Genomic DNA, 24,537 nt, shown 5'->3' with positions numbered 1-24,537 from the left:
TAGAACTGAACTAAAGACCACCCCTCCTCAAAAACAGATCCACATCCACAACATTGTCCCACGGGAAGATGCTTTAACTTCACCAAATGCTTCTTTTCAAATACTATCCGATCCTAACGGTCGCGTCTATTTCAGCCTGCATTCTTAGATCAGATTGCTTTCCAGACCGCTGAGATCGGCCTGCATTTAGGCGGAGCAAAGAAAAGTAAGGTTGGGACGGGGTGTAACTTGGGAGAGAATGGCACTATTCTCCTTCCGGGAATCAAATTAATACGGCTTTATTGATGGCCTGCTTTTGCCTGGGCAACTTAGTCATCACCGAGGGTGCGACACACCCAGTCACTGCCTCCAGGAGCTTACAGTCTAACAGAATTCACAGGGTCCCCCCTGCCCCCCAGCCTCCACACTGCTGTCGGACCTGACAGCTCTTTCTAGGGCAAACAACATGGTCCCAGCCATGCTCACTCCTGCAATATCTCTACGATCTGGCCTTCTCTCTCTCCCCACTCTCAAAATCAATAAACTTGAAAAAAAAATACAATTTATATGAATAAATAAATAAATAAATAAATAATAGAAACTTTTTGGGGAGCCTGGGTGGCTCAGTCAATTGAATGTCTGACTTGATTTCAGCTCAGGTCATGATCCCAGAGTCATGGGATCAAGCCTTGCATTGGGCTCTGCAATGGGTGAGGAGTTTGCTTAAGATTCTCTTTCTCTGTCCCTATCCCCTTCTCATGGTCTCTCTAATTTTTTTTTTTTTTTAAAAAGAAAGAAATGTTTTACTGTGGCGTATAAATACCTCTAAGTCTATCCATTTTCTACCCTTCCGGTATTTTCTCCCATACTTTCAGCTAAGATAGTCGACTCCTGTTTCCTGCTGTTCCCACCGCTTGGAATGCCCTTCCCTAAAGCAAAAAGAATATGAAAACAGAGAGAGACAAACCCTAAGAGACTCTTAAGTACAGAGAACAAACTGAGGGTTGCTGGTGGAGTGCTGGGTCGGGGGTGGGGGAGGATGGGCTCCACGGGCAAGGGGCATTAAGGAGGACACTTGCTGGGATGAGCACTGGGTTTTATACATAAGTGATGAATCACTAAATTCTATTCCTGAAAAACATTAATTAAAAAATAATAAGATTTAAAAAGAGAGAGAGAGAGAATGCCCTTCCCTAATGTGCAGCCAAGGTTGAAAAATGCTGTCTTTGTCCAACGAGCTCTCCAGCCTACGGACTGAACTGTATGCTTCTTTCCCCCAGACTCAACGTGCACCTGTTGCCTGTCATTGGCACTGATCCGGCACACCGCACTTTCTGTTTCAGGCTCTCTTTAACAAGGCTCTCCTAGCTGAAAAGTCTCTGTGCCACCCCATGACTTGCAAGAAACTGAGGCCGGACAGCCAGCCAGTGAGTGCTAGCTGACAGACGGATGTTTGAAGGAGCACAGCTGTAATCGCCAGGCCCTAGAATTGTGTCGGGGAGGTGTGGGGGGCACCGAAAACCCAGCCCTATCAACAGCAACCGTGATGATTCACACGGATCGCACGTACCCTTGATGTTGATGTGGCATGATGAAAATAGCATTCCGCCTCTGTGATTTTCCTCCCCAAAACCCATAAGCCCGGTCGAGTCATGAGAAAAAAGTCAGACAAATCCGAGGTTGAGGGGTATCCTACCATATGGATGACCAGTCCTCCTCAAAACTGTCAAGGTCATCAAAAAAAAAAAAGGCAAGTCTGAGAAATTGGCACAGTCCAGAGATGCCTAAGGAGACAAGACAACTGAGTGGAATGTGGTATTCCAGACAGGATCCTGGAACAGAAAAAGAACATTAGGTAAAAACGAAGGACGTCTGAAGAAAGTATGGACTTTAATTAATAGCAATGTATTAGTAGGGCACCTGGGTGGCTCAGTGGGTTGAGTGTCCAACTTCAGCTCAGGTCATGATCTCACAGTTCGTGAGTTGGAGCCCCACGTTGGGCTCTGTGCTGACAGCTCAGAGCCCGGAGCCTGCTTTGGATTCCGTGTCTCCCTCTCTCTCTGCCCCACCCCCACTCACGCTCTGTCTCTCTCTGTCTCCAAAAATGAATAAATGTTAAAAAAATTTTTTTTTTATTTCAGTTAAAAACAAAACAGCCCCCAAGCCCATCCCATCACCTCCCACATCTGTTCACCCTCCTGGCAAGCAGGGTGCAGCCCTGTGCCCTGTTCATGACGTCTGACGCTCCTGTAACAGAGGCCAGGCTTTTACAGCTCGGAAGCACAGAGCCAAAATCCAGCAAAGGCTTTTAAAGCTGCATTTAAAACAAGTGTTTTGGGTCTAACCAGAGGTCACTGATGGATCTGCGGCCTCCAGAGGAAAATGCAACCTGTTCCCTTGATTTGCATTTTAAATGCCCGTCAAATAAACAGTAAACATCAATTATTCGGTTTAATAACCTAACTTGAAATGACTGGCCCCTTACAAAGTTCCAAAAAGGGGCTGATGAACAGAGAGCACTCTAAGCCTGGGATTAAGGAGACGGCAGAGGGCAGTGACACTGTCACAGGCCCAAGGGGCCTGAGTTAACTGAATTCCCTGCACTGCCCCAAGGCGGCTATAAGCATGACAGGGCACCTCGGGCCCAGACCATCATGCTGACACTTCCCAGGGTGGCCCCTTCCTCCTGAATCCCTCTCATTGTCTTGCGGGGCCTCCCCGAGTATCCCCCTCTCTGGGTCTGCCCCCACCCTCCTTCACTCACAGAGGAGGGCGCCCCCACAGCGGAGGGCGGGAGGCTGAGCCCACAGGTCCCTGTGACTCAAAGCTATTTCTCTGGAGCCCAAACCCAATCTAGCCTGGCTGCACAGGGGGAGTGGGAGGGACAAAGGTCCTTTATTATGTAGAGAGGACTTATTATTTCAACCCAGAGGCACCTTTATCTTTAACATGGAGTTCCTTTGGGGGAAGAGACACACAGTCAAAGGAAAAAAAGAATGGACCACGCAAAGAAATAAGGCCCTTTCCTTGGAAAGGGATACACAGAGTTCACAAAGCACAAACACAGCCCTGGTTTCTAAAAATTTCCCTGGAAAGACCCCAAGCTGACCCACCAGTGGGGGCCCGGTGCCTCGCTGGCCCCCGCTATCCCTGCCAACTGTGACGATCCTCACGATGCCATCCCAGCCACTGCCCCAAGAGCTCTTCCGGACAGGACAGCCCAGAGACACAGAGCAGGGCTGTGTGGCCGACTCTGGCACAGGCCAGGGACACAAGTTGCCCAGAGTCAGGGAGCAGGACTGTTGCCTGCCGGCTGCAAGCTCAGAGGGCCCAGGCCCCTTCCCCTAGGGGAACTCGATCTTGTTCCAGGGAATCTAGACGGTGGGCGGCATCGCGCAGGAGCCCGGGGCCAGCCCCCCCGCCCCGGGCAGGCTGGGCAGACGTGAATGAGTCAGGCCAGCAATGGGATCACCTCCTCCACATGCCCGCTGACAAAGACCCATTCAAGAGAGGCCAGACAAGCATTCCCAGAGGCAGAAACAGAAACTCAGAGCAGCTGCCAAGGCCAGAGGCCCACAGCACCCTGCCCACGGTCAGACCACAGTACCAGGCAGCTTGGCCAGGCCCCTTGCCCTTCCCCATCCAACAACCCAGCTCCTGGAAAGCACAGCTCTGGCCTGCACGTCCCAGCCTGCAGGGCGCTTTGAATGTACTCACATCGTCTTGTTTCGCAGTGGCAGGGGTGGGGGCATGGGGACAAACCCTGACCCCAGGGAAATCTGCCCTGCCTCCAGATGGCAAGGGTGGGTACACGTGCACGTTCGGAGGGTTTATACAACCTCGTGTGCCTCCACTCCAGGAAGCACACTGTCCCCTCCCTCCTGCCACAAGCCCTCGTTCCCCTGTTCCCGCTGAGCCAAGGCCCCTACCTCTTCCCACGTATGCACTGCCATAACTAGTGTGTGTCTCCTCCATCAGACTATGAACTCCCTGGGGGTGGAGGCACACGCTAGGCATCCTCGGGGCTCCAGCACTCAGCAAAGCAGCCGCTCAGGAAATGTCGATTCCCCACTGCATGGATGTTCCGTATGATTATCCCTTGTGGTTATGATCCAATCCCAGCTCAGAACAACCCCGGGCACCTGCATAGGCTTCTTCAGGAATTTAAAAACTTTCTCAGCGCCCCTCCCTTCCACTGCCTCATTTCTGCTCTCTGGGGCTGTGTCAAACCCCACTCACCAAAACGCTATGAGTCAGCTTCCCTCCGCTGACCTCAGACCTTCGGCACCCTCCAGACCCCGGATGGGGTCGAATTCTTGTTTTCTGGATTCTACCAGGGGAACCGCCCCCACTGCGACGGCGCATGGGCACCAAGGAACGCACGCCTTAGGGACACGCAGGATGCATTCCTGGGTCTGAGCGACTGGCAGGGAGGCAGTTCTGCAGGACAAGTGGGCTTTCAACACCTCCTGGTGGGCGAGGACTTTCTCCCATATGTTCAGTTCACACATGCTCACTGGACTTTCTCCAGGTGCCCAGCACCATGCCAGGCACCGTGTGGGGGACAGATCCTGCCTTTGAAGAGGTAAGGAAGGTGGAGGGGAGACGGCGGGCCTCGTACTCTAGGCGGAGAGTCAACAGGGCATTCAGGGGGCCCAGGGGGAGAAAAGCACTTCTGTTTACTGGGAATTAGGAAAACCTATTTGCAGGAATGAGCACTGGAGAGGAGCCTCGGAGGCTGATGTAACAACAGCGAGTTACTCCATTCCCATAATAATAATGTCATCACTGTTATTATCGTCATAGCAGCTAATATCTCCTGCTTACTACATGCCAGGTGCCGTGTGAAGCACCTTACACAGCTCACCTCCGTCATCCCCATGCTTGTGTGACAGATAAGGAAACCGAGGCCTAGAAAGTTAAGAAACCTAGGAGGCATCAGAACCCAGATTTGAACCCAAGTCCGCGCGCCAGCCTCTGTTCGGCAGGCCCGAGGGAGGGCTCGTTCCGGGTAGGACCTGAGCACAGGCAGACAGGAGGAGAACACAAGGCCAGGGATGCCCCACCTGGGGACAATGCCCGGTGCATGGCCACACCCAGGTTACGAGAGCCTCAGTGCTGATGCCCAGGCACCTGTCCTTATTAACGGACCACGGAGAGCCACGGGAGGTGTGACGTAGCCAGACTCCATCGGCGGGACCACCGGTCAAGTGGATCCGGGCTGAGAGAACAAGGCAAGGGACCGTCACAACGGTCTGGGTGCCAGACTGCAGCTGGGTGAGGCGAGAAGGGGTGTGGGGACCTGCGAGCACGTGCCCACGGGAGAGGGATGGCAGGTTACGTATGTGTCAAAAAGGGAAAGTGCGTGCACGTGTGAGCCCACGTGCGCATGAGTGCCGGGCCCTTCCGGCTGAAGATGGCTGCAGAGCCTTCCTGATGGGAGGAAAGGACGGGACAAGGCGACTGATCAAGGTGAGCAGGAGGGCTCTGAGAATGAGAAGCTATTCTTTTCACGGCTCTGCTGGGTCCTGAGATGCGGCCTAATGCATCCAAGGGACTCTGCTGACGTTTGTTAAAAGGAGGCCCAAGTCAGATATTCTGAGGGAACAGTCACATTCCCATGGCCCAGCCTGGTCCCCAGGGTCCCAGCCCCCTGCCTGGACTTCGTGCTCCGCCCCCCCAGCCGCTCTGAACATCTGAGTAACAAATGTGTTCCTGTGTGGGATCCAAGCTGACTTCAGACTTCCCCAGGTCAAGGTCTCACCTCCTCCCTCCTCTTCCAGAGAAGAGACGATGCTGACAATTGGTTCCAGACTTTTGTCTCAGCCAGAGAGATTTTGCTTTTCATCAGGCACAGAAAGCCCTGCTCAATTCCCGGGGCCACGGCCACAAGCTGGCCAAAGGCTCTCCCTCTCGGGGATTTCACAGACCCACCAAATGGTGGCCCCGGGTCTCATCCTCTGCAGAGAACACCTCTTTCAACCTTCTACCCAGCCTGTTCTAATCCTGGCAGAACAGGTAGACCAGTGTCCAGGAGGGGCTGGCTCCTACACCCCGAGAGAAGAAAACCCAGTTTCAGTGTCTGGGGCAACTCCCGTTGGACTGGGTGAAAGGGGAGGCTTTCTCCAAAGGAACCAGAGACCGGACCCTCTCTTGCTCAGCTCAGCTCCAACCCTGTATTATGAAATAATGAGCACAATTTGGCACCAGGAGAGAAAAGGGCTCTCAAGATTGTATAATCTACCAAAATTAGAGGAAGAAATGGTTTAGAAATCATGGAATCGAAACCCCTTATTGACAGAGGTGGAAACAGAGGTCTAAAATTTTGGAGGCTTTCACCTGCCTGAAATCAGTCTAAACTATTTTTGACTTTCACCAGAAGCCCAGTTTGCATCCAAAAGGGTATCTGTGGGATGAATGCACTTGCCCTTGGGCCAAAGCCAGGACTAGAACCTGGGTCTGTGCCTCCAGGCTCATAGCCTTTATGCTTCAGGCTCTCTGCCTCCAGGGACTGTGCCTGTCACGACTGGTTTGCTTCCTCCGGGGCGCTCAAGCACTGGGGCAGAAGCAGGTGGGTGATTTGTTAGACAGTGAGTCCTAGGGGCCGCCTGGCACAGTCTGTCCTCCAGATGGCAGCCAGCTAAGTCCAACAGGGCTGCGGGGCAGGGGAGCATGTGCTCTGGTTTATGGGGGATCCAGGTGGGCTGACTCACCTAAGGCTGCGGGAAGTTTCCAGGGTCTAGGGAACTGCTCCTTCTCCCCCCTCTCCTAGCCACACCCTCCAAGAAAATACAATAGAGCAGGCTCTTGGCTCACTCAGGTACCCGCCTTGGGCACCTGCCCTTTGGGGAGGGATAGCTCAGTCCACCAAGGATTGCCAGCAATAGAGAAAAGAAGGCAAGAGATGTGGGATGGGAGTGTGGTGTCACAAATCCTAGCTGAAAAGTCAGAAAGCCTCAGCCACCGCTGGGTGTGTGTGTGTGTGTGTGTGACTTCTGAGCCTGTTTCCTCGTCTTCACGACGTCCTGATTGGATGTTCCCTCAGGGCCCCTTGTGACCCTCAGAAATCTAGGATTCTCTTCTTCCTCACTCTAGTGTCCCTAGTAATTAATACACAGTAGGTACTCAAAACAAGTCACTGAATGAATGAATGAATGAATGAATGAAATGGATACTCCGTCAGTCCAAAGTGCAAGCAGAGGCCGGGAAGGCAATTCTTCCCTCTGCTGTCCACCCAGGTGTTCGCCCTGAACACCACCGAAGCCACGGGTCTTGGAAAAGCCCCAGCAATGCAGGAGGCCTTTGCAAACTGGCTTCCTCTCCCAGATGCACAGATGCGGCCGGAGGGGCCACAGGAAGCGGGGAAATGTGCCTAAAGGAGAGAGGGTGGCCTGGACCCCCAACAGGAGCAGATCGCCGGACGCGTGCCCTCTTACCGCCTGGCTCCTCTCCTTCCAGCCCCTCCTGGCCCTGTCTCCACTCGGTCCTCTTCCTGCCCTCCCTGCACCCCTCCCCCCCACTTGCTCCCTCGCTCAGCCCTACCACCCGTCCTCCCTCCTTTGTGGAGGCTCTCAGCCCTCTGCTGGTCCCGGGGCTGCCCGATCCTGTTAGCCAGGAAGACTCCGGGGGGCTGAGATGAGACCGCCAGGGTGGGCCAGGAGCCTCAGGCTTTCTCAGGGTCCGGGGAAGGAAGGGCTTTAAATTCTGGTTGTGTGCTCAGCCTCTTGAGGCTAGGACCTAGGGGAGGGGCTCCTCTCTGAGGGAAGCTGGAAGTTGCGAGTGCATTTCTCTCTACCTCCTAACCCGGCGTCCCCAGGGAGATGTTTCCTTCTGGCCTTCCCTGGGCCTTCCCTACACACACTCCCGCACAGAGCCAGATGAGGCAGGAAACTGCCCTCTCTCTTCCAGCTCGAGACTTCTCTCGAAGTACTGTGTGTGTGTGCGTGTGCGTGTTTTCGTTGGTGTGAGAGCACACGCAATGTGGGAGTGGCATTGAGGGTGCTGTGCAGGATGAACTGGGTGTGCACGCGGTGTATCTGCGGGATGAGATACACGTACCTGCAGTGTGTTCGAGTGCGTGGCACGACAGAACGCGTGGTGCGTGTGTGTGAGGGAGTGTGTGCGGGGCGGTATGCACGGATATGCACGGATATGCGTTTGGGGCATTTGGGGCACGTTTGCGGGGTGTAGTGGGGGGCAGCTGGAGCGAGGAAGCCGCTGCCTGGGTTCCAGGTGGGAGCTGTCTACCCAGGGTCTCCGAGCCAGTGAAGCCAGGGATAACCAGTCTCTAGGCAACCATGTTGGGGGGGGAGGGGACGCGATATGGAGGTGAGGAATGGGCAGGAAAAGGAGGGAGGCTGAGAATTGAAGAGGGGTTTCCATGGCAACTGCCAGGGAGGTCACGTGCGAAAGGCTAAGTTGCGGAAACAGATACACACATCCACGCATCCACAATATGAGGGCGGTGGGCCCCCGGGGCGGGGGTCCTTCCGTAGAAGACGGGAGCTGGGCACTGACCCATCTCCGAACCTGGAAATCCGGGCCCAGCCGGAGGGCCCAACGCCAAGGAGACAAAGGAAGTGGAGGAAGAAAGAGGCCACAGCCCCCCCCCCGCCCCCCCATGTGTGGGGTTTGGCAGCAGGGGCCTGACCGGGCCCAGTTCTCCAGCACCGCCGCTCCCTGCGCCCACCCTCGGGTGCTTTCCCGACCAGCCACCACTTGTAAGAGCCAGAAGCAAGCGCCAGGAGCCAGAGCCCCCTTCCAACTGTCCACGGAAGCCCAGCAAGACACAATGGGGGAGGCTCAGCCAGGGCCGGCCCTGCTGGGGAAAGGGGCTGGGCGTGAGGAAAGGAGAGAACCCGGGATAGGGGAGGCCCCCTGGAAGAAAACAGGACTGGATAAACAAGAAGGAGGGAAAACAACTGATGCAGACATTCTCATGAATCCACGCTGGGAACCCCAGCCCTTCTTTACCTCCCCACCCCCCCGCCGCCCCCCAGCCCCTTGCCCACCGTCCTGCCCCAGCCCCCACGCCACCCGAGCACCAAACCAGCCGTCCCATTTTGCATGGCTGCGTGTGTCTACACTCGCCTCCAGCCACGTCCCCGTCTTCACATGCCCACGCTCCACTCAAGTGTCCACGGCCGCCCAGTAACAAAGGGGAGGCTCCCGCTAGATCGGGGTGGGAGCTGCCCCTTCCCCTTCTCCAAAACACCGTAGCCCCACGCCCCGGGCAGAGGCGAGGGCGCTGCCGTCACCGGCTTCACCCGCACCGCCTGGCGGGCCTCCCCCGCGAGAGGCCACGCTCCCCTTCCGACGCCCACCCCACCACCCCCCCACCCCGGGTTTACAGCCCCCAGCGCGTTCCCGCCGCCCGGGCTGCCGGGGGCCCTCGGGGGCCGCTCACACCCACCGAAACAAACAAAACGCGGCAGCTCCCGGCGCCGCCGCGATCGGTCCCCACCCCGGCCTCCTGCCGTCCTCGGAAGAAGCGCCCAACTTTGCCTCCCGCCGCCGCCGCTTACCTGCACAGCGCGGGCCCCTCGGAGACAATCCCCGGAGGACGCACGGAGTCCGAGGAGCTGGGAGTGGCGGGGCTGGGGGCAGGGCGGTGGGAGAGGCTCTCGCGTGTTTCCCGCCTCCCCTCTTGCGCAGGGCTGGGGCGGGCGGGAGCGGCGCGGCCGGCGCGGGTGGGAGAGGGGGGCGGGGCTCGGCCGGGCCGGGCTCCGGGAAGGGCCGCCGCGGTGTCACCGGGGAGCGTGGCGCGTCCGGGGTGAGGGAGGGCGCCTCTCGGGGGGCGGGGTGGGGTGGGGGTGGGGGCAGGCCCCGCTCCAGAAGCAACAGGAGACGGCCGCCGAGGGGGCGGGCCCGCGCCCGGGATCTGCCGCCAGCTGCTGCTTTTTGGTTTTCCTCCGGGGACGGTGGGAAGGCAGCGAGACAAACACAATGACAGAGCTAGTGTCTCTCCGAAATAGTAAACCGAGGGGAACGGGGAAATAACCCAGCACCAGACACAGCAACCCACGTTAATTGGGAGCCTTGGCAATTAGGGGGAATGTGTACCGAAAGCATGAATGGCTGTGTCGTAGGCGCCTGAGCCCGCCCTGGTTGTAGCTGTCATTTTCAGCTGGAGCCAGGTGGGGGGCGCTCACCAGAGTGACAGGTGTGCTGCCTAGAACCTCCTCTTCAGGGCCCCTCATCCTGGTCCTGCCAGGTCGCAGGACTGCCCCCCCCCCCCAACCCAGTCCTCAGGGTCCAAATTTAAGATGACATCTGAATTTCAAGATGTAAATCCTGGCTCTGCGACTCTCCCCGGGAGGTAGCCTTGAGCAAATCGCTAAAGGAAGCTCCTGAGCCTCAGTTTCCTCACAGATGACGATGGCTGGGTTACACTCACCTCCTGAGAGGCTTAGCCCAGGAGCTCAGAGTGAGTGCTCAATAGTCCTGTACAAAGGCCCTGAGGCAGAAGGAGCAAGCTGCTCACTCCTCAGGGCTGTGAGCAGCAGGGCTTATAAGAGGGGACCAAGTCAGGCAGGGGCAGAAACTAGAAACACACAGTAAAGGCTGGCTGGCCACACAGTCGTAGCCAGGAAGTCACGTTGCCTGCCATGAGGCTGTCAGGGTGAGAGGGGTTTCCTGAGAGAGACTGGTTGTCCACACCTAGGCAGGACCACAGAGACTTTCTTACAGACCCTGGGACAGAGGGATATGGCCAGGAAGAGACCCAGCCCCACCTCCAACACCCCCAGCTCCCAGCCTCAGTATTTTCATCTGCAAAATGAAGGAGACTAGCTAATTTTTAACAAATGAGAAGTTCTCAAAATCCCAAGGCAGGACATACTCAAGAATTCAAAAAGGCTCTGCACAGATGTGGACACCATCAAGGATTACTGAGAACAAGTGGGTAGCCCCCCCTAAGGGAGACCGGCAGGGGGACAGCTCCGACCCGTCGAGCACAGGACCTTGGACAAAACGGACATGGTTCTGGGACAGTCCCCAAGTTCTGTGGGTGCCTCCGAAAGCTAAAACTCTAAGGCTGGCTCCGATCCTGCGAATCCACGGGTCTTGACGGGGACCAAGTAACCTTTCTGTCCCTGTCTTTTCCTCTACAAGTGAGAACTTGGTGACAGCTGTCCTCCATTGTCTTCTGCTTTCAGTGGGGGGGAGAGACGAAACCACTCGTCTCTCGTGTCCTTGGGCACGTGTCCTTGGTAGGTTCGTGTCCTTGGGCAAGTGGACTCATCCTTCCCAGATGCCCTTAAGTGCTGCCTTTGGGCCATTTCTCTGCGCTGCTTTTTCAAAGTCCCTACTGCTGGAGACACATCAAACCCAGGGCTTGGCACACCTGTTGGGGAAAAAGGAACCCCAAAGCCAGGTCACCTGGAGTACCAGCCCCTTTTCTGCCAGAGAACTCCAAGGTGTTTGGCCACACGACTTCCTGGGGACACCTGCCGCCACGGCTGCCTGGCAAAAGGCTGCAGAGGGAGAACAGGACCTCCGATCACTGGAGGAAGGGCCACGGCTTGCCTCTCAAATGGTGCTTCTTCACAGTCCCTCCAGGACCACTGAGGAAGAAGTGTGGGGCGGCGTAGCTACGATCCCGCTCAAGCTTGTTCTAGGAAGGGTAGCATCTCCCTCCAGGGGGAGAAAAGAGGCATCCAGCCCCTATGAAATGTGGGCGTGAGTCAGAAAGGGTCACCAGCTGTGCTGTTCTTTCAGCGCATTTATTGATGTGAGGAGCCACTCTGCCCTGGGCCAAGCTCCAGGATCCAACAGTGAAAGGAAAGTCAGGGTCCCTCATGGCTAATGGGTGAGATGGATATTTATCAACTAGTCCTACAAATAAGTGTGCAAGTAAAACCTGGTCCAGAGCCCTGAGGATGTAGCATTTGAAAAGCAAGCCAAAGGGTCAGGTGGTGTTAAAAGAGAGGAGGTGAAGGAGCCAGGAATTGGAAGGACAGACAGAGTGGGAAAAGATTCTGACATACCAACAGAAGCAACATGTGCAAAGGCCCTGAGGCAGAAGGAGCACGGCACGGAAGGAGGCACGGTGGCCCTGGAGCAGGGGTGACGGGTCACAGAAGGAGACAGATGCCAGATCAGGCAGGCCTGGTAGTTCCTGGGCAAATCCAGCTTTTATCCTCAGGAAACTGGGAAGCCACTGAAGGGCGGTAGGAAACCCAAGCGAGAACTGGGGAATGGGTAGCTTAGGATGTAGGGGCCCCCCCTCAATGAGGAGCCAGGGGCTGTGAGGAGAGCGGTGCCCGTGTAAGGCTGAGACACGGGCCTGGCCCCCAAATGAAGAGAACCCTGTTTCTCTAAAGGCGCTGGAAGCAAAAGGAGAGAGCCGGGCAGGGGTGCACGGCCATGGTGGAAGTAGGACAAGAAAGGACAGAAACCGTTTCTAAAACGCTCCCCGGGCCTCCAGAATCGGAGGCAAAAATAGCTCTTCAGCGTGTCGGCACCAGGGCCACGCCGCCACTGACCGGAAGTGGAGGGCCAGCAGGGAAAATGAAAGCGGCAAGACCAGGAGTCTCGGGGAGAGATGCCCCACCTCTCCTAGCAGGTACCCCTCCAAAGTGGCTTTTGAGGTACCGTTTCATCCTGGGGTGCAGGCTGTAGGCTCAGAGCAGCTCCACCAAGTGCTACTTTGGATCCTTTCACGCTCACTTTGTACCTTATTGTTTAATGTTTATTTATGTTCTGAGACAGAGACAGAGCATGAGCAGGGGAACTCCTTGGGGTCAGCCCGGCTCTCGCTCCATCTGAGACCCCCGTGTCTTGCCTGGTGACCCAACCAGCCAACCTCTCCAGATTCATTTTGAACACTTTCTTCCCCCACTCTCCCAGCGATCTCACAGCCTAACCCAAGCCTGCAGATCTGCCCCCCCACCTCCCCCCGCCCCCCCGCCACGCACTGGTACCCCGGGGGCCTGCACCACACGTGTGCCCTGCCATTGTTTTGTCCTCTTTCGCAAGGTGACGGGACGGGACGGAGTAGCGGTGTTGTTGAGGCCACAGGTAGAGGAGAGGTGAGCAGTGAGCCTCACAGGGTTCCCAGGCCAGGCCGTCTGCAGAGTTAGAGCAGGAGACCCTGGCACTGACTTTGGGGGTTGAAAAGCAGGACTTCTCTGCCGATGTGTGGAGCCGCAGGGACTGGGGAGGATGTCAGACACGGCAGGTTCCCCAGACCAGATCGTCGCCTTTTTCTAACCGAGGTGCCTGTGCTCTGTGTAAACTACTCATTTTCCAGACTCTCTAGGGGTGTCCATGTGACCCAGTTCTGGCCCAGGAGATAGCAACAGAATTATATTGAGTAAGAATTCTAAGAAAGACATGTGACTTTCGCCCCTGGGCCCTTTTCTTCTCCCTCTTCCTCCTCCTCCTCCCCCTCCCTTTCCACCTCCTCTTTCCCCTTTCCCCCCTCCTCTCCTCCCTCCTGCTTCTCTACCTCTTCCTCCTCACCCTCTTTTGTCAGAAACCTGGGCGTGATGCCTGGAGGTAAAGCAGCCATCCTGCCCTCCAGAGTTGCTGTCACCTGAGAAAATTCAGCTCCCATTACAGAAGATGGACCGTAGCTGGTTTTCTGTTGCACGCAGCCAACACAGTCCCAACTTGTCCAAATAGGATGGAACAGCTGGGGGGAGACAGCCTGGCATCATGGGAAAGCAGAAATTGAGCCCGAGCGAAACTTCCCCCCCCACCGCAGGATCTCTACCTGTCAATCCCAGCCCCACTCACACACACGTGACACATGCTAGCACGTCCAAAGAGAAACAGACACCAGCCCCTCTCTTCCTGGAGTCGGTCCCCCATTTTCCCCTCCCTTAGCTACCTGTACCTCAGGATCTTGATTTTTGAGAAAGGGAAGAAAGCAGAGGCAGGCAGAGTGGGGGAAGTCTGAAACAAAATTTCTCCCTGTCTTCCCACAGGAAAACTATAACATATGTCAGGAAACAAGGCATGCCAAAGCATGCAAGAGATTTGTTTCTAAGTGAAAAATCCACCCCAGTCCCATTAGTCTGGAGAACTAATTCTGCCTGATTAACTTAAACTTGTCTTGTAAGTGTGAAGTGTCGCCTCGAGGTGCCAATCTCTAATTATGAGCACGCCTCTTCCAGAGCCGCTCGCTCGCTCGTTATCCAAACGGGGCACATGACCACTCCTCCCCCCAGCCTTTCCACTCTGCAAATATGCACCCATTTGTCTCTTCCCAGCGAATGCAAATGGGAGAAAACGAGTGATGTTGCCCTTTGGAGATAATGACGTTGGAGATTCAATACATAATGGCTCCCTAGACAAGACCAGAATAGATCCCGGTTTCTGCTTTCCCCTGTGCACAGAGAAGCTGACAGCCTTTTAGCATAAGCAGGCGTCTGAACTCCCCACCCCTCCCTGAGTGCCTGGAGCCAACGTTTGCGGGGCGAGGCACCTGTTTATCATCACATACTTTCTTCCAACCCCCCCCCCCCCCCCCGGATCCAGGCTCAGAACAGAGGCCAGAAAGAACCACAGGGACACAGCAGGCGCCTCCATTCAGTCTTTAGACCAGCCCCGCAATCAGACGATCCCCCACGAGCCCAGTCACGTTTCCAGGCTGGAAAGCCTTGAATCCGCTTTTTCTCTGTTGCATCCTCCCCACCCAGCCCCTCCCCAGAGCCCAAGCGAGAGTTGAGGGAAGCAATAAAATGTTTTGGGGCTGGCTGGTTTGCTGAACTTTATAGGGAAATCATGCAAGGCCTGCAGATTAACTGCCACGAGAGGAGAACAACTTCCCTGCAGGGCGAACTCGGGGCCTGAGGATAAAACCTCATTTCTCCCAAGGAGCAGACGGCACCAGCCCGAGGCCCGGCATCCCGGGGCTGTGGCTGGCCTGTCGCGGGAAGGGGGTTCATTTCGGATGACAAGGGGCACCCAAGAGGGACGCCGAGCAGGTCAGCAGACCGCTTGCCTCTCTCGTCGGTTTCTAACAGACCCTTGGGTCCACTGGCTTCTCCATCTCTCTCAACCCTCCTTCCATTCCGTTCTCTCTTTGATGATGTCGTTCATGTAATTGCCTCCCAGACCAAAAGCATATTTGATGCCCACCGTTTAAAGCATTTTCTCTATTGATTTTCACTTTTCAGGTCTCGGATGGAACCTAAGATGTGGCTGACGGGAGGGGATAGGCCTACAACTCTCACCATTCTGGCCATTTATCCTAATATTAAACATTTATAGAGCCCTGGAATGCAACTCCTCCCTGGCACAGTGTTTAAAAGAGAGTGTGCAATTGTCTTCCTAAGTTTAACTCAGAAACTTCAGCTTCCGAATCGGGAGGAGGAACACAATGATTTTGACCCAGGGAATCACCTAAGCTGGGTACCGTTGGACGGTGAGTAATCTGAAGACAGGAAGGGTGTCTAGTTGATGTTTTCTGTTTGTTTATTTTGTCTTTTGGGGGGAGTTGTTGGTTTTATATTTTATGTTTTTAACACCCATTCCCTGACACCTGCCAATATAATTGGTGGATGATCAGTATTTACTGATGCAAAAGATTAGAGTGATACTGACAAGGGGCTTCTAGGCGGCTCAGTCTGTCGAGCGTCCGACTCCAGCTCAGGTCATGATCTCACTGGTTCATGAGTTCGAGCCCCGCGTCAGGTTCTGTGCCGACAGCTCGGAGCCTGGAGCCTGCTTCGGATTCTGTGTCTCTCTCTCTCTCTCTCTCTCTCTCTGCCCCTCCCCTACTCCCACACTCTCTCTCTCAAAAATAAATTAAAATTTTTAAAAATTTTTAAAGAAAAAGAGCTGTAACTTCTGCCGTAGGTGTTTGGAACACCTCCTCTTGGAAGCCAGCGCCTTAGAAGAAGTCAGACTACCCTGCTGGAAAGAGATGGAGAGAGACCACATGGAGAAAGGCCTGAGGTCACCTTGGACGTTCCCATCCCAGCCGAGGGCCACCCGCTGAGCGACCCTGACCACCAGTCACTCAGCTGGGCCCTGCCCGAATTCCTATTCCTCAGATCTTGAGTAAATAAAATGGTTCTTGTTTTTTTAAACCATTACTTTGGGAGCATTTTGTTTTGCAGCAATAGACGACTCAGGCAAGGTGATTAGGCCCCACCCCAGGCCCATGAATCTGATTCTCCAAGAACGGGGCCTGGGCCTCAGCTTTTTAACAGAACCTGCCTGGGACCGGGAAAGAGCTGAATACCCCCGTGAACTGCTTCGTACATGGCTCGCAGACTCAGTGGGTCTGAAGTCCCGGAGTGCACAGGAGCCCGGAGCAGGGACACACACAGCGAGAGAGACAAGGCCACGTCTTGGAAGAAACAGGGCACGAGAGAGTTCTGCGTGCAGAGCTCTGAACAGAGTCACAGCATGGATATCTGAGCTGGATGAGACCTATCTCCCAGGATTTCCATGTCATAACTGAGGAGTGAGAAAAACATACACTTTCTTAAGCTCATGGTAAATACTTAAATGTTAACTAAGCCATGTACTTGTGAATACCTATTATTAATGTCCCAATTAATCCAGGGTAAGAGAAAAGATTAGAATAAGAGGTGGAACTAATCTACTGCCTTCCTGGAAGAGTTGACCTTTGAAGGAAGAGGATGGAGGTTTGGGGTAGAAGAGTGAGCCCAGGCACAGAGGTTGGAATGAGATTGTGGCAAATACAGCGTGAGCTACTTGGCAGGTTTAGAAAGGCCTGCTTGGGGGGGAGGGGGGCGCCTGGGTGGCTCAGTCAGTTGGGCGTCTGACTTTAGCTCAGGTCACGATCTCGCAGTTCGTGAGAGGTCACGATCTCGCAGTTCGTGAGTTCGAGCCCCGCGTCGGGCTCTGTGTTGACGGCTCCGAGCTGAAGTCTGCTTCGGATTCTGTGTCTCCCTCTCTCTCTGCTCCTCCCCCACTCATGCTCTGTCTTTCTCTGTCTCAAAAATAAATTTAAAAAACATTAAAACATTTTTTAAACAAAAAGAAAGTAAGTAAGAAAGAAAGAAAGGCCCGCTGGGAGGGAATAGGGAATTAGAAGATTCCATCCAGGGTCAGTTTTCTTATCTGCTTCCTCCACCAGCCGAAGAGAGACAGGGCTGGCAGCCGCCCAATTGGGAGGGCCTATGATCCGGACTTCCTGAGTCCCCAGCTGCCCCCCTGTGCTGCTAAGAAAGCTGACTGGGACCTGGGAGAGAAGTGGCCCCCAGAACTATTTCTGTGAGGCCAAGTCTTCTCAACCCAGTGTTGGGGTTCTTCTCTCTCCCCTTGTCTCCCCTCGAAGCCCAGCCCCCCTTTTATCATTAGAGGAGGCCGAGATACCACCCAAGCGAGTTTATTTTTGTTTCCCTTTCTTCCCAAGAGCTGCTGTGCACAGAGCACATAACTTAAATGCTCCCAGCTGCCCTCTGCTGAGGATTGAACAAGACAGAAGGGATCCTGCTCGTAGTAGGAGAGGTCAAGGCCAAGCAGAGAGAAGAACTACCCCTCTGGTCAGGGTGGGCAAAATGAGTGAGGTTGGTAAATTTCTTTCTTTGGCAAATAATTCTCGCCCAGTGGACAAATCAGTAACGCTGTCTGCAGTTTCCACGCCAAAGAACAGGTTCTTTCGGACAAGTAGTAAGAGGCTAGTAGAATGAGAATTGGATAGTCACGATTTAGAATCCAGGACTGCTGGTCTCGAACAAGTTCAAGACTTTTCTGAGTGTCCGTTTCCTCATCGGGGAAGGTGGTGGCAACGAGAGCCTTCATTCCGTGGGGTTGTCGTGGGGACTGATGGAGAGAGCACACGGAACACACCTGCTGCGATGTCTGGCAAGGGCAGTTACTCAACGAACGTCTATTTCGTGACTTCCTGCACTAACTGCACCCGCTTTGACTAGCCCCACGATACGACTCCATCTTTAACTGACACCTGCTATGGACCTAGCAGATGCCAGGCATGAAACTAGGTGTGTTACACACCTTGTCACACAGCAACCTTGAGAGCTAGGTGTTCCTTACCCCCATTTCCCTGTGGCCCTCTTCACGGTGAGCTCCACCCCGTGGCAGCCGTTGTGACAAAGCGACAGAGGGAATGCAGAGACACAAGACAGCAGCGACTGCGGGGTCCAAGGAACACGCCCTGGGCTTCGGACCTCTGTACCTTTGCAGATCACCAGGACACCGGGTGTTCCAGGAGGGAGGAAAGCACCGCTGGCCGCCCCAGCTCTCGGGGACCCTGATCAACCCAACTGAACTCCCTGAGCTGGCTCGGGTAGTGCGGCCAGAGAACTGCGTCTCCAGGAATTGACACAAATGCCACCGCCAGCTGGAAGTGAGCGTTTCCCGTGAGGCTGGCACAGCGCTGATGAGTTCCCATGCATCACCTCCCTTAGCCCACACAGCAGCCCTGCGATGAAGATCCCGTGATCACCCCCATTTCCGAGACAAGGAAACCGAGCCCGAAAGAACTGAAGCAGCTTCCCTAGCATCTCTGAGTTGATAAGGGGCCGAGCCAGGACGAGAATCTGGGTGCAGATCGGATACATGCTTGGGGTTTTGTTCAGTGAAGATACAACCTTAGTGCCTGGCTTTCGGGCATCCTGGACCCTTCTTCCCATGAGGAGATCCTGCTCTCTGGGGCTCCCACCGTGCATAGTCCTATGTCACAAGGACACCGTCTCATGGCCACCTGCCACCCGCACCCCCTGCCCTGTGTGGCCCCAAGGCCCTGGCGCCCACCCCACCCTCTCTGTCTCTCTCTCTCTGCACGCCCAGTGTCATTAGCCAGGGACTGGCCAGAAGTTGTTCTCTTTGCCCTGGAAATCTGGTTAGGGGCGGTGCAGGGAGGTATTTTTCCACTCTGAATAAGCCATTTCTCTTGCTCTCCCATTGTGAATTTCCTGCTTTCTGCACCATTGAGATTAAATTTCTGTCTGTGATAAAAGAAGGGCGCCTTGTGGCTGCTCTTCCCGGGGACTGGTAAGAAATAGGGGCTCAGCTGGAGACATAGCCGCCTATCATCGTTATCATCATCATTTAATTTCTGCTAAGTGCCTCAGAGTGACTGCCCTGGACTTGGGAGTGCTTTGAGAGGACAAAGCCGAGAAGATGGAAGGAGTTTCCTGCCATGAGGACGCCTATATGCAAACCTCCACCTGCGAGTCAAATATCCCAAAGCCTCTCACGCAGGTGCATCCTGACAAACACATCCTCCGGAGTGCTTCTCAAACAGAAGTGCAGACCCAACGGCCAGGGGTTGAAACACAAGCTGCTGGGCTCCACCCCCGGGGGATGTGGGTGCTTCTGGTCAGGGGACCACATATGGAGAAACCGCATCCTCGTCCACCCACCAAGCTCTGAGATAGTCACACATGTGCTCAAGTGCACGTACACGTTCAGACATATGCGACCAGACACAAGGTCCTGCCACCCCTTTCTGCGTCCTTGGGCTCCACTCTCCCCACTCATTCTCTGGGCTCCGGCCTCTCCAGTCTTCTTTCTTTCTTCAGGCTGTACTCCTCCTGCCTCGGAAAAGGCAGGAATGTGGGGAATGGCAGGAGACTGTCCTGGCAAGATGGTTCCCACTGAGGGTAAAACCAGAGATCAAAGCTTTCTCTCTGCCTGCAACACGCTTCCTGCTACTCTATGTCTAGTTAGTGCCTCCTTACCCTTCAGACCTTAGCTCTAATAGCCTTTTTTCTTCTTCTTCTTCTTCTTTTTTTTAAGTTTATTTGTTTATTTTGAGAGAGAGAGAGAGAGAGAGAGAGAGAGAATCTCAAGCAGGCTCCATGCTGTCAGCTCAGAGCTCCGTGCAGGGCTCGAACCCACAAACCGTGAAGATCGTGACCTGAGCTGAAACCAAGAGTTGGGCACTTAACCGACTGAGTCACCCAGGTGCCCCTCTAATAGCCCTTTTCCAAGGAAGACTTCTCTGATTTCCTCTACTACCCTGGCCACCATCACCAGCCCAGGGCAGAGCCTCGTTACAGGTGGTCACATCTTCACGTAATTTTTCTTCACGCTGTTATGGTAGTTGTTTTTTTTTTTTTTTCTTTTTCAAGTATGTTTGACCCCGTGAGAGATGGGATCATGTTGAGCTTCTCACAGTTACAGCCCCACCTGAATGTCTGCCTCGTGGTAGATGCCCAGAAACATTTGTTAAATGAATAAATGAACGCCCCCCCACACGTGGGCAGCTCACATACACACACAGGTATTGACACGACAACACATTCACATGTGCTTTCATGCTGCCCTTAACATTCTTTGAAGAAGAGAGTAGCGCACTGGGACGCTGTTGGAGGTATGGAAGTTAATTCAGCTCTCCTGGAAAACCGTGCAGCATTTTGAATGGAAATGTAAACAAGCCTCCTTATTGAAATTTACCCTCAGAAGATCATTGTTTCGGAATGAAGCAGGTGCAAAGAAATTCACAGCAGCAGTGTGTATAACAGCAAACTCTGGAAACCAACTACTCCTCCTCGGATGTCCACTGACAGATTGATACATCTGTCCAATGGAATATCCTGCAATGGTTAAAGATGATAATACCCATGCCTTTGGGAAAGGTGCTTATCTCCTACTGTTGAGAAGATGAAATCAAGAAACAAAACAATCTATAAAATATGATCCTACTGGCATAAAATTGTAGCCCTCTCTATGGACGCATGGAGTTGTAGCATTTTCCCCAAATGCTAATACTATTTACCTTTGGAGAGTCGGATTTTTTTTAAAAAGTTTTTAAGTTTATTTATTTAAGAGAGAGAGAGAGAGAGAAAATGAGCAGAGAAAGGGCAGAGAGAGAGAGAGAGAGAGAGAGAATCCTAAGCATGCTCTGTGCTGTCAGCATAGAGCCCAATGTGGGGCTCAATCCCAAGAACTAGGAGATCATGACCTGATTGGAAATCGAGAGTCCGACGTTCAACCGACTGAGCCACCCAGGCACCCTTGGATGGTGGGATTTAAGGTGATTTTTACTTTCTTCTTTGCAATAGTACCTATTTCATAATGTTGTTGAGAGATTAAATGAGATAAAGCGTGTGAGGATGCGGAGAGTTTATCACACGATGCTTGTCACAAATAAACAGTTCTCTTTACATTATTTTTATAGTTTCCAGGATCATTTGGATTTTTAAAAACTCTCCTGTAGTGAGAGCTAAATTATAAGATAACAAAAACAACAAAGCTTTAAAAAACAGACCAGGCGGGGGGGTGGGGGGGGGCCTGGCTGGCTCAGTCCGTTGAGCATCCAACTCTTGGTTTTGGCTCAGGTCATGATCTCATGGTTCATGGGTTCGAGCTCTGCATCTGGCTCCACACTGTTAGCCCAAAGCCTGCTTGGGATTCTCTGTCTCCCTCTCTCTGCCCCTCCCCCACTAATATTCTCCCCCCCCCCCCCACACCGTCTCTCTCTCTCTGTCTCTCAAAATAAATAAATAAATAAACTTAAAAAAAAATAGACCAGGCTGGAAAGGGCCAGTGAGGGGACACCATGATAAATGATAGGTATATGTCTTCGACCTCTACCTCCAACCCCAGCATTTAACATGGTTTTGGGTATTAGTAAGTGCTTGTGACAATTTGTTGAATTCCACTGGATTTGGAGCATCTATTACTCAGAACTATTAGAAGGTTTATCAGAGAAGAACCTGATGGAGTACTGATCTCAGTCCCACCACAAGGCAGATCCCACCCAGACTCCACCGCTGACCTTGAGGGCGTCAGCCATGCTTCCCCAATGGGGCAGAGTGATCCTGTTTTTCTAACTAGAAGAAGAGCCCTCCCCTGGGATTCAGTAAGCCCAAGAAGTTAAGGAAATGCAAATCCCCGCTCTTCTTTCTCCCACCCACTGAGCTCTTCATTAAACTGCAATTAAATTAACATCTCTCTTCTTCAACAAGACCCAACCTCACCGCATACATAAACTGACGAGACTCTCGCTTCTTTAGATGAGACATTATTCACTTTTTCCTGAGTGTGGGCCGTTAGAGTCAGATGAAGACATGGTTCCAATAGCATTTCCGGGAAGTAACTATCCAAAGACAATACTCGCAGATTTCCATTTTTTGTCTTCGGCTGTCTAAGGTAGCAGTCCTCAAAGTGTGGGGGTCCCTGAGACGTTTTCAGGGGATCAGCAGGTCAAAACTATTTCCATAATAATACTATGATGTCAGTTGCCTTTTTCACTGTGTTAGCATTTGCACCACCAAAAGCAATGATGGGCAAAACCATTGGCTCCTTCTCATGAATCAAGGCAATGACACCAACTCATACTTGTAGTCGCTGTTGCCTTCACGATTACACAGTTGCCAGTTTCACTTAGGAACATCGAAGCAGCAGAGATTATTCATGACTCGAATGTATTCATTTGTTTAAATCCTAATCCCCAATACATGTCTTTTTAATATTCCGTGTGAAAAAACTGAAAGCAGTCCTGCTACACACCGAGATGCTAAGCTCGTTTCGAGAAAGAGCACTTGTAAGTCTCAGCTGCAGGCTGAACTAGCCACTGTTTTCATGAAACACCATTTCTACTTGAAAGATTGACAAACTATGATTACTCCAACTTGATAGTTGGCAACCATTTTCTCGAAAATGAGCAAAATGAGACTGTCACCTCAAAGAAAACATCTGGCAATATTTGCTACTAATGATATAAACTTACAATTGAAAATTCGAATTGTGGAAAATTTGGATCCTTCTCCACGAGCTTCCCAATCCTTAAAGGCTTTTCTGATGAGATCAGGGGTGATATGAACAGATACTATTTTTTATATTGTAACAGAATGTATCAACATTTGGAAGATGTTCATAACTCAGAACCAATATTTTCCAAATGAGCAATGTATGATGTTATACAATCAGGCATGGGTAAGAGACCCATTGAGAGTGCAACATAGACCAAGAGACTTTAAGATAACCAAGCACAAAACGTTCATTGACAGATTTCAGATTCCACATTGCAACTGACCTTTACAGAACTGCTACTTGTCAAGTTTGTGTCTAGTGTCACAGTAATCACAATCACTTGAAAGGGCTACTAAAATACTCTCACTTTTCAACTCCATCTCTGTGTGAGATCAGATTTTCTTCATATATTTCATCCCAAATAATATATCACAAAAGATTGAATACTGAAGCAAGTGTTAGAATCCAGCTAGCTTTCATTAAGCCAGATATTAAAGAGATTTGCAAAAGTGTAAAACACCTTTTTTTCTTCTTTAAAAAATAGAGTTAGTTTAACAAAATTATTATTTATGTTAACATGGGATTAAATACTTAGCTATAAGTGTAATGACATAGGTACGGGGTCTGTATACTGAAAACTATAAAACCTAAATGAAAGAAGGCAACAAAAATCTAAAGAAATGGATGACATACCATGTTCATGGTTTGGAAGGCTCAATAGTTAACATGTTAATTCTCTTCAAATGGAGTACAGATTTACCACGATCCCAATAAATATTCCAACAGGATTCTCTGTAGATAGAAACCAGCTGGTTCTAAAACTTGTGTGGAAAAATAAGGAACTAGAATACCCAAAATAATTTTGAAAAAAAAAAAAATTTGGAGGACTCACCCTACCCAACTTTAAGACATACTGTAAAGCTCACAGGGTGGCCTTGGTGAACGAACAGACACATAGACCAATGGAATAACATAGAGTCTGGAAACACACCCACACAAATGTGCTCAATTGACTTTCTGACAAAACGAAAAGGCAACTGGATGGGAAAAGTGCAGTCTTCAACAAATGATGCTGTTACAACTGGACGTCCATTCACAAACAAATGAGCCTCAATCTAGACCACAACAGTATCCAAAAGTTAACTCAAAATGGGTCCTAGATTCAAATAAAAAAGCATAAAACACCAAAATTCTTAACAGAAAACATCAGAGAAAAATCTTTGAGTGCTTAGATTTGGCAAAGTGGTCTTAGCACAATCCGAAAAGAAAAAAATGATAAATCGGAATTCAGCAAACTAAAAACTTTTGCTCTATAAAAACACAATTCAGAAGATGAAGAGACAAGTCACGTAGGGAGAAAATATTTATAAATCACATACCCTACAAGGACTAGTATCTAAAATAGATAAAGAACTCTCAGAATTCAAAGGAAGAAACAAACAATCCAACAAAGAAAGAGGAAGAAGATCTGAACAGACAGATGCTTAACCAAAGAGGATCTTTGGTAACACGTAAAATAGATGCTCGCCATCGTTACTCATTAGGGAAATGCAAATTAAAATGAGATACACCTCCACACCCATTAAAATGGCTACAATAGGGGCGCCTGGGTGGCTCAGTCGGTTGAGCATCCAACTTCGGCTCAGGTCGTGATCTCACGGTTGGTGAGTCCGAGCCCCGCGTCGGGCTCTGTGCTGATGGCTCAGAGCCTGGAGCCTGCTTCGGACTCTGTGTCTCCCTCTCTCTCTGCCCCTCCCCCGCTTGCGCTCTGTCTCTCTCTGTCTCTCAATAATAAATAAACATTAAAAAAAAATTTTAATGGCTACAATAAAAAAATATGGGCAATACCGATTCCTGGGAGGATGAAGAGCAAATGGAACTCATATTTTACAGGTGGGAATGCAGGCTGGT

The 24,537-nt window shown here is 52.1% G+C and overlaps 1 protein-coding gene across 4 annotated transcripts in view; it reads right to left on the bottom strand.

The window, feature by feature from the left end:
• Positions 1-9,665, bottom strand: part of FXYD6 (FXYD domain containing ion transport regulator 6) — a 30,431-nt gene extending 20,766 nt beyond the window's left edge. Inside the window, exon 1 of one of the 4 annotated variants that reach the window (XM_053900428.1) lies at positions 9,504-9,665. The gene's annotated coding sequence lies outside the window, so the exon portion shown is untranslated. Of the gene's footprint in view, positions 1-9,069; positions 9,245-9,503 lie in introns of those variants that run through there. The other 3 variants (XM_053900425.1, XM_053900426.1, XM_019469029.2) reach the window with 3 other exon arrangements.
• Positions 9,666-24,537: the final 14,872 nt, after the last annotated feature.

This window comes from Panthera pardus, unplaced genomic scaffold (assembly GCF_024362965.1).
Source record: "Panthera pardus isolate Hobbes unplaced genomic scaffold, ASM2436296v1 HiC_scaffold_12, whole genome shotgun sequence".
Taxonomy (NCBI): domain Eukaryota; kingdom Metazoa; phylum Chordata; class Mammalia; order Carnivora; family Felidae; genus Panthera; species Panthera pardus.
Note: the sequence above shows the minus strand (reverse complement) of the source record. Positions and strands in the feature narration are given on the sequence as shown.